At 43.0% G+C, this 10,137-nt stretch overlaps 1 protein-coding gene across 1 annotated transcript in view; it reads right to left on the minus strand.

Moving 5' to 3' along the window:
* LRRC63 (leucine rich repeat containing 63) overlaps nucleotides 1-10,137 on the minus strand; it is a 52,290-nt gene extending 42,153 nt beyond the window's left edge. Inside the window, exon 1 of the mRNA XM_084618043.1 lies at nucleotides 9,804-10,137. The gene's annotated coding sequence lies outside the window, so the exon portion shown is untranslated. The remainder of the gene's footprint in view (nucleotides 1-9,803) is intronic.

Genomic DNA, 10,137 nt, shown 5'->3' on the forward strand with positions numbered 1-10,137 from the left:
AATAACAGAACACCACGGGCCATCACGTACAGCCCCCAACTAAAACCTCTCCAGCGCATCATCGAAGATCTACAACCTATCCTGAAAAACGATCCCTCACTCTCATAGATCTTGGGAGACAGACCAGTCCTCGCTTACAGACAGCCCCCCAACCTGAAGCAAATACTCACCAGCAACTACACACCACACCACAGAAACACTAACCCAGGAACTTAAAAATTTAACTTTTATCTGTGCTTTAAGTGCACCGTGAATTGCTACTATAAAATATGTATGTGGTGGTGTAAAGTACATGAAAACAGAGATAGCCTCTGTCCTAAGAAATGTGTCTATCTTGTAGATTTTCAGAGATGCAACACATTGGTGAGGATGATTTCATTTTTTTGTTTGTAATTTATAAACTCACTCTTTAGGGCCTAGTGGCAAAAGGGTATTATAAAAGGGACTTTAATGAAGAGAAAGTAGCAGCTTGGTACAGCAGCATGGGGATAGCATTCCATGCATAGGGGTATTCCTGGAAAAAGCCCACACAGATGGGATTGGGAGAAAGAAAGAAAGAAAGAAACAAACAAGTAATTGAAACTGGCATCATTCACAGATTATAAAGCCAGAAGGTACCACTGTCATCATCTAGGTCTAGTCTGACCTCTTGTACAAGACAGACCATTGGACTTCCCTGAATTAATTCCTGCTTGAACTAGAGCACATCTTTTAGAAACACATCCAATCTTGATCTAAAAATTGTTAGTGATGGGGAATCTACAACAACCTTTGCTAAATTTTTCCAATGGTTAATTACAGTTACTGTTCAAAATTTTTTCTTTATTTCCAGACTAAATTGTCTAGCTTCAGCCTTCAGCCAGTAAATCTTCTTATACCTTTGTCTGCTATATCAAAGAGCCCACTATCAAATTTTTGGTCTCCATGAATTACTTATAAACTATGACTAAGTCACCCCTTAACCGTCTCTTTGTTAAGATAAATAAACTGAGCTCTTTGAGTCTATCACGATAAGGCAGGTTTTACATCCTTTAATACTTTTTTGGTCCTTCTCTGAACCCTCTCCAATTTATCAACATCCTTCTTGAATTGTTGGCACCGGAACTGGACACAGTATTCCAGTCACACCAGTCCCAAATACAGAAGTAATATAACCTCCTTACTCCTACTAAAGATTCCCATTTTACTCCTGAGGGAATTCTGCGTCAAAAAATAAAAAAAAGTGCCTCCCCCCCAAAAAAATCAGCAGAATTTTGCAGTTTTTTAAAATATTGTGTGCACCATTTATTTGTCAATAAATGTGGCAGTTCTAGCATGGCAGTGGGGAGCACACGCCACTGGCTGCATGGAGGTGTGAGATCACCCTGCAGTCCCCCCACCCCCGGGACATGGACTCAGTGGTGGTGAGGCTGCACCCAACCCTGACACAGCACACGGGCCAGGCTTGCCCAAGAAACACCCGAGGCCCTGACTCCACACCAGGTGTGGGCAGGCAGGCTCAGCCCAGCAGGATCCAAGTGTGGAGTGGCTTAGTGTGGGGGGGTCCAGGTGTGGGTGACAGAGTTCTGTGTGAGGCAATCTGGGTGTGGGGGTTCACTGGAGGGGGGGGCTGTGTGTGGCAGGGATCTGGATGCACAGCATCTTGTGCGGGAGGTTCAAGGCACAGGGGCTGGGGAGGGCTGGGTTCAGGAAGTAAGGTTTAGTACTGGGAGATTCGGATGCGGATGGCTCAGTGGGGGGGGATTATGGTTACGAAGGGGAGAGTAGGCTCAGCAGAGGGTCCAGGGGGGTCTGGATGCACAGGCATTGGGCAGATTGGGGGTGGGTCTGACTTGGCACCAGCCAGGGTGTCCCCAGACCTGCTTTTCCCCCATGCTTTACCTCTCTGCCAGCTGCTCCAGGTGCCCGAAATGACATGCCTAAGCTGCTGGGGAGGGGCACATGACCACTCTTGTGGCTTCTCTTCACTTCCTCATCAGAAAGTCATTATTCAGTGAGAAAGCAAAGAAATCTGCGGGGGCCATGAATTCTGCACACAAACAATGGTGCAGAATTCTCCTAGGAGTACAACTTATACAACCAATGATTGCGTTAGCCTTTTTGGCCACACAATCACACTAGGTGTTCATGATCAGCTGATTATCCACTACTATTCCAAACCTTTCTCAGTGTCACTTGCTTCCAGTAAGTATGGGCTACAATTTTGTTCCTAGATGTACAATTTTATATTGGCCTTATTAAAACACATATTGTGTGCTTCCAAACAGCTTTCCAAACAATCCACATCACTCTGAATCCCTGACCTGACCTCTTCATTATTTACCACTCCCACAATCTTTGTGTCATCTGCAAACTTAATCAGTGATGATTTTACTTTTCTTCCACGTCATTGAGGAAAATGCTAAATACTGTGGGGCCAAAAATGGATTCCTGTAGGACCTCATTAGAAACACACCTGCTTGATGAAAATTTGCTGTTTAAAATTATATTGAGACCTATCAGTTAGGCATTTTTAATCCATTTAATGTGTGCAATATTAATTTTGTATTGTTCTCATTTTTTAAATCAAAATGTTGAGTGGTACTAAGTAAAATGGCTTACAGAAGTCTAAGTATATTACAACCAAGCTTGTAATCTCATGAAAAAAAGATATCAAGTTAATTTGACAGGATCTATTTTTCATAAATCCATGTTGATTGGCATTCATTATATTACCCTCCTTTAATTCATTATTAATCAAGTCCCATACCAGCTGTTCTGTTATTTTGCTCAGGACTGAGGTCAGGCTGACAGGCCTATAATTACCCAGGTTATCCCATTTACCCTTTTTAAACATTGGAACAATATAGCTTTCTTCCAGACTTCTGGAACTTCCCCAATATTCCAAGAGTAATTGAAAATCAAAATTAATGGTCCAGCGAGCCAGCTCTTTTAAAACTCTTGGATGCAAGTTATCTGGACATGCTGATTTAAAAATGTCTAACTTCAATAGCTGCTGTTTAACATCCTCTTGGGTTATTATTGGATTAGAAAGTGTTTTGTTATCATCATGATAAAGCAGCTATTTTTTCCACCAAATAGAGAACAAATATTTATTGAACACTTCTGCCTTTTCTTCATTATTTTATTGACAATTCTACCATTTCTATCTAGTGATGCAGGGATCAGCAACCTTTGGCATGCAGCCCACCAGGGAAAGGCGCTGGCGGGCTGGGATACTTTGTTTACCTGCAGCTTCCGCAGGTTTGGCCAATCACAGCTCCCACTGGCCGCGGTTCACTATTCCAGGCCAATGGGGGCTGCGGGAAGAGGCGCGGGCTGAGGGATGTGCTGGCTGCCACTTCCCGCAGCCCCCATTGGCCTATAACAGCAAATCGTGACCAGTGGGAACTGCGATCGGCTGAACCTGCTGACACTGCAGGTAAACAGACAGTCCTGGCCCACCAGCCACTTTTCCCTCTAAGCTGTGCGCGTGTGCACGCTCACACAGATCCTGAACCCCATGCACATGGTGAAACACCACGTGCACAAAAAATGAAATACAACATCAGGGCCAGGCTGAAATATCATTTACGGGTGACTTTTGACACTGTTCGCCTGCCATCTATCAACACAGCCAGATGCTACTAGCTGGCAAGGGGGGGAGGGCGGGAAGGAAAGGAGGGCAATGAATCATACCCCTCCACACCAGCATTCAGAACGTGAAATGTTGATCACATTGGGACGGTCAGGACCCACACATCTCCTTGTAGTCTGTTCATTTGGCTGTGTACAAACTCAAGTACGTGTGAATAGGTCAAAATGCCTGGCTGTAGTTGCTAAGGAACTGCAAAGATTTCGCAGAAATGAACAAAGGTAAATGTTCTTTTCGTGACTGAAATCTTTCAAAGGCATTGGACTTCATACATTTACTCGTGATGTTTTACCATTTTCCCGCTTTTTTTGCAGCAGATAAATGGTCGTTATCGGAGCTATGCACAAACTTCCAGTATCCTGATCTGAATGATCTCCCGTTTGCCCTTTTGTCGAGTCATGCTGTTAAGCACATTGAAGATAGTAGCCACATAATAAAAGTATTAATTTTAAATAAACCAATCCGGTAAAAAAATCAATTCCAAAATGTCACTGTCTAGAGGTCTAAAGCGTAAAAGAACAGCGACTTCATTTAAATCTGGATGGCTGGATAAGACTATAGAGATGGTTACACCAAAGTCACATAGTGTAACGCTTGTTAAACTTCGTGAAATATTCACATATGAGGACAATGGAGTGGTTTGTGTATATTGTCAAGATGCCAGAGCTTCGGGAGAATTTTCAACAGGAAGAATGTGGAACGACGTATGGAAATTGGATTTCTTAAAGCATCATCTGTCAAGTAAGTCTCACATAGATGGCGTAACAAGACTTAGAAACAACAACTCTTCCTTACGAAGCGGATTGCTTAGCATGATTCTTGAAAGTCCAGCTCAAAAGCAGAGGAGGCAAATTAATCTTGAACAAAAGCGCTCAAACCCAGAAGAAATCAAGGTACTTATTGACCGTGTGTTGTTGGCTATTAAAATTAACAGCTCAATGCTTTCTGTTCAGGATATTAGTGACCAAATGGAGAAGTATGTGCGCATACCAGCAAGCTGGAGAAGTAAAAATTATGCTTTTGAATTTCTTGACATTATCAACTGCATTGTCCAAAATGACCTCATGCATGAAATAGCATTGGCAATGTTTCAAACTCTAGCTGTTGATGAAAGCACTGAATATCCATTAACAGATACTTGATACTCTACTTTAAATATAGATCCATAAATTTTGCAGACTATAAAACTTTGTTTGGTGGACTATTACGATTGTAAGAATGTGATACTGTTTCAACAGTGGCTGCAATCAAAGAGTTTTATAAAAAACACCAACTTGATCTAATGAAAATGGTGATGTTCACATCTGATGGTGCCTCTGTGATGTTGGGCAAACCCAATGGCATGGCGGCTCAGCTGAAACGTGATATTCCTCACTTAGTCCAGCAACATTGCGTTGCACACCGGGAAGACTTGGGGATTTCCGATGCATGGAAAGAGGTCAAGCTGATAAGAGACATCGAAACCTTAATGAGAACTGTCTACACGGAGTTCTGTCGGTCATCCAGGAGAAAATGCAAATTTCAGGAAACAGTGGATGCTTCTGAATGTGAGTCAGTGGCTTTCAGGCCACTCAATGAAGTGCGCTGGTTATCTAGGCACTTTGCACTTCGAGCAATTATTCGCAACTATAATCCTCTTCTGGAATATTTTGAGCAAGACAAAGATACTGATCCAGTTTCTAAATATTGCCACAAAAAGCTGAATATCATGGAATGCCGAATAACATTAAAAGTTTTGAAAGATGTTTTATCGGAGCTGGCTTCACTATCCACACTGCTCCAGAAACGGGGCCTTACACCTCTTGAAGCATTTCACCTTGCCCAAGGTAAACTGAACAAAATCAGAAGACAATACCTTGGAGATTCAGTCTTATGGAGTGACAAAGTTAAGGCTCTCTTAGATATGAGCATGCAATAATGAAATTGAAACCAATTCCATAATAACTTTCACAAACATCTTGTGTGCACATTTGGCAGACAGGTTTCCAGAGGATGAAGTCCAGGTGTGGTCCGCTTTTGATTGTGCAGCAATAGTTAAGTGCAATTTCAATTTTGGAATTCATCAGGTCAAATCCTTATGTTCAAAATACAAAGACTTTCTTGCTGAAGAGATTGTTATAGTCAATCAGTACAATGACGTCAAGTTTGCAGTAGCCGAAAGAATCAAAAGCCAATAGGTTTTAAGTTTCCCAGATATGGTGACATTTGCTCACCAGAACCAACAGTTTTAGGATCTTGCAAAGTTGATGGATATTGGAGGAACATTCCTAGCATCAAGTGCAGACTGTGAGCGTGGCTTTAGCTTAATGAACACTCTAAAAAACAAACTACGGAATCGTTTAAGAGTAGATCATTTGGACATGCTGATGCGTATTAAGAGTTACCAGCTGATTGGAGGACTGATAGATCTGGACAGAGTTTATATTGAATGGGCAAATAAAAAAGATTGTAGGGAAAAACAGTAAGGTTAGTTTAGCAGTCTTTGACATTTTGACCAATAAGGAAATTAAAATGCATTTGTAAATACATATCTTATTCTTGGCTGATAATCATTTATTGATATGTTTTAGGAAAATTTTAAATTTAAAACACAAACTCTTGTTTTTCTTTTTTTACTTATGATGTCTCTATCTGAAAACCCATATAAATTGACATAATGGCATACTTATTAAATTGTCTTTATTATATGTTTATCAAAATCTTTTCGGACATTTGTATAGAATGAAAGGTGAAAGTGGACACCAACGGGTAGAAGCCTATGGACTGATAAAGATCATGATTAATATGTGCTTGATATATGCTCGTGATTGTCTATAAAAAAAGATCATAAAGCGTAATACTTAAAACTAACTTCTGCTTCATGAAGAATGGTTAAATTTCCTTTTTCTAAGTATTTAAAAATGACATTTATAAAATAACATAGTGTAAAACTATTATCACAAATTGAAAATTAAAACTTTTTAAATGTATAAGCATTTTACTCGCTTGGGCGCATTTGCCTGTTGGCCACAAATTTGAACTCTGCTTCAACAATTTGCACAGAAGAAATTTTTTGCGCACACAGCCTATCAAAAATCAGAGGGAACATTGCGCCAGCGGACTTCCCTGATGGGCTGCGTGCCAAAGGTTGCCAATCCCTGTAGTAATGGATCAATACCATTGTTAGGGTTAATTGATGGGGCAGAAATGTCAAGGGGAGACAGGATAGGAGACAAGGTCTATAATGTAGGCAGGGACACAGCTCTAGATTAAGTCACTGAAAGGCAGGACTAGAAGTTTAAGCTATATAGAGTGTGTAAAGAGGTTCATAGAAAGAAGTTTTCCTATGACTCTGGGCTTTCATGCGACTCTGTTGGTTTGCTTTCAAATAATGCAATATTCGGTTTTGAATGATTTCATATGAAATTAGCATCAATTTGTTGGTTTCATTTGGAAGTCATTTTGAGTTTGTTCAAACCTGATGCTGGACTACACACACTACACACTGGTTTAACTAAGTGTGACGTACCAATTTAGCTAAACAGGTGCAACTTTGTGTGTGAAGAAACCCTCAAAGTGAAACAACAATTAAGAGATGACTTGATCGTAGTCTGGAAAGTACCTACATGTGGAAGAGATTTCTGATAGTAGACTGTTCTTTAATCAAGCAGAAAAAAAAGTATTAACGAAATCCAGTGCACAGAAGCTATACCAATTCAGGCAAGAAATAAGGCACACATTTTTAACACAGAGTATTTAACCCCTGGAACAACTTACCTAAGGACAAGGTGGATTCTCTATCACTTAAACCTAGACTAGTTTTTTTTCTAACAGATAAGCTATAGCTCAAACCGAAGTTATGGGCTTGATGCACAAATTACTGGGTAAGGTTGTAGAGTAGCAGCTGTGTTAGTCTGTATCCGCAAAAAGAAAAGGAGTACTTGTGGCACCTTATAGACGAACAAATTTATTTGAGCATAAGCTTTCGTGAGCTACAGCTCACTTCACTGGATGCATCCGATGAAGTGAGCTGTAGCTCATGAAAGCTTATGCTCAAATAAATTGGTTAGTCTCTAAGGTGCCACAAGTACTCCTTTTCTTTTTGGGTAAGGTTGTATGGCCTTATGCAAATAGTCAGACTGGATTATCATAATGGTCCTGTCTCATCTTAAAAAACTACTAAGTTGGAGAAGAATATATAAACCCTTGCAAACAAAACTAAGTTTGACACAGCTGTAGCAACAAGACCTCTTTATCTATATCTAATTCTAGCACTCTTCTTCAATCATGTTATAAATTTGCACTGAAGGGCAAATACTTTCAATGTCTTTCACTCTAAATTTTCTCTCTTCATCTTTTGTGCCTAGTACAATATGGGACACAAATCAATGTAAAGTGTGAACCAGATTCTATTTGGCTTTAATAATTGCTAAATATCAGAACCACTATGCTCTGTGTATAGCAGAAATAGATTTATACCCACATTACGGTGACCAGATGTCCTGATTTTATAGGGACAGTCCCAATATTTGGGGCTTTTTCTTATACAGGACCCCGACCCCCTGTCCTGATTTTTCACACTTGCTATCTGGTCACCCTAACCCACATAGATTCATATTATTAACTGCCCAGGACAAAGCATCTGCTTTGCATGTTAAATAAAAAAGTAACTTTTTCATAAATGTGTACTTTGAAAAGAATATTGCAATTAGGGACAAATAAAGACTACTGAACAAAAACTACTGGTAATACACAACATTATACTTGCTTTTGTTTTATAACCAAGAATCCTCTCTGCCCCTCCTCCCCCCAATCTTGGACTCAACTTCAAAAAAAAATTCCTTCCTGTTAATTATCATACATTATTTCTACATGTCCTTTTAAAAAAGCACATTTTAGTACAGTAACATCCCTGCTATAGTCAAACTATATTTTAAGCCCCTGACCAAATGTTATTAAAGTGAAGATATATATATTTATGTATATATGTGTACACACACATAGATAAGAATATAATACTCTGCATGTCTATCCCTCCTTCCATGCAAGGATATCAAAACACTGTACAAAGAGTTGTGATATGTTGTGCTATTTTCTGACAGCCGCACACTTTGTTTCATCCAAAAACAGCACTGCTGACCACAAGTGGTAAAAAAAAATAAATTGTGAGACTGGCTTAAAAATCATGGGATTTTACAACAGCAATCGACTCGGGTTTGTTTCTATTGGTCTTCCAGCCGCGGAGGTGCACTCAGTCCAGGTGTTCTGATTCCACCACAACCAGGAGAGCTAGAAACGTTCATCACATCGAAGCAGGCTGAAGTGCTGAGCCAACACAGGCTTGCTGGGGCTCTGAGAACAACCCCTGCGGTCAGAAATCTGGCAGCATTACAGCCCCCAGGGGAAGTGTGTGTGGGGGGGGGGGATCCAGGATCCCTTTGTCACACTGTTCTGCCCCCCGACACCAACCACCCCCAGCCCTCTAGAGGGTGAGGAGCCCCGGTGGGCCGGCCTATATTCCACCCTGGTCCTGAGGCCCGCCAGGGATATCAGTTGGCGGCTCCTTCACAGGGCAGCGAGCACGGGCGTGTACTTGGCACAGTTCACCCCAATCCCGGACACCTGCCCCTTTTGCGGTGTGAGGGACACCCTGGCGCAAGTATACCTGGAGTGCGCGGGGCTGCAGCCCCTATTCCGGCTCCTCACAAATATTTTGTTAAGATTTTGGTTGCACTTTTCCCCTCACCTCCTTATCTGTGCACTCCCTGTCTGTGGCCCCACTAAGTCACGGGACCTCCTGGTCAACCTCTTCCTGGCCCTGGCTAAACATCTATAAAACCAGAGTGAGGAGGTTGGCCGATGGAGTCTCCTGTGACGGTGGGGCCTATTTCCGATCCTCCGTCCGTTCACGCCGCCGGGCAGAGTTCCTCTGGGCGGCGTCCACTGACTCCCTTGACACCTTCGAGGAGCAGTGGGCGCTGTCCGGGGTTCTCTGCTCCGCGTCCCCGTCCGGATCCCTTCGTTTGACCCTTTCACCGCACTCCTGTCCCCGTTGTTCATTACTTGTCCCCGGAATTATTTGGTTTTCCAGGTCCTGTGGACCCCCTCCTCTCCCCTCCCCTCCCCTAGGCTGGGGGGATCCTTTAAGCACTTCCTGGCTCCCAAGAAGACCAACCACCCCCAGCCACACCTTACAGCCCAGGGCCTGGCATCGCCTCTGGCAGCGCTGCAGCGGCATGGGCCGGGCGCCCCGGCCTCTCCTCAGGTGGAGTCGGGCGAGCTCAGGGGCGGGGGCGGTGGGGGAGGGGCTCCTCTCCGCCCAGCAGCCGCCGCCGCCGCAGCCCCTCACATGCCTCCCAGGCGTCCCTGGAGACGGGCCCTCGCAACCCCCAGGGGAGCCTCGTTCTGGCAGCGGGCTCAGACGCCAGCCCCCGCGGCGAGAGAGAAAGAGCGCGCGAATGCGCGTCCCCGCCTTCTATTCCTCCCGGGCTGGTGGGAGGGAGAGAGGGAGGCCGGCGCGCTCC

The sequence above is a fragment of the Lepidochelys olivacea genome (genome assembly GCF_965140295.1).
Source record: "Lepidochelys olivacea isolate rLepOli2 genome assembly, chromosome: 1".
Lineage (NCBI taxonomy): Eukaryota > Metazoa > Chordata > Testudines > Cheloniidae > Lepidochelys > Lepidochelys olivacea.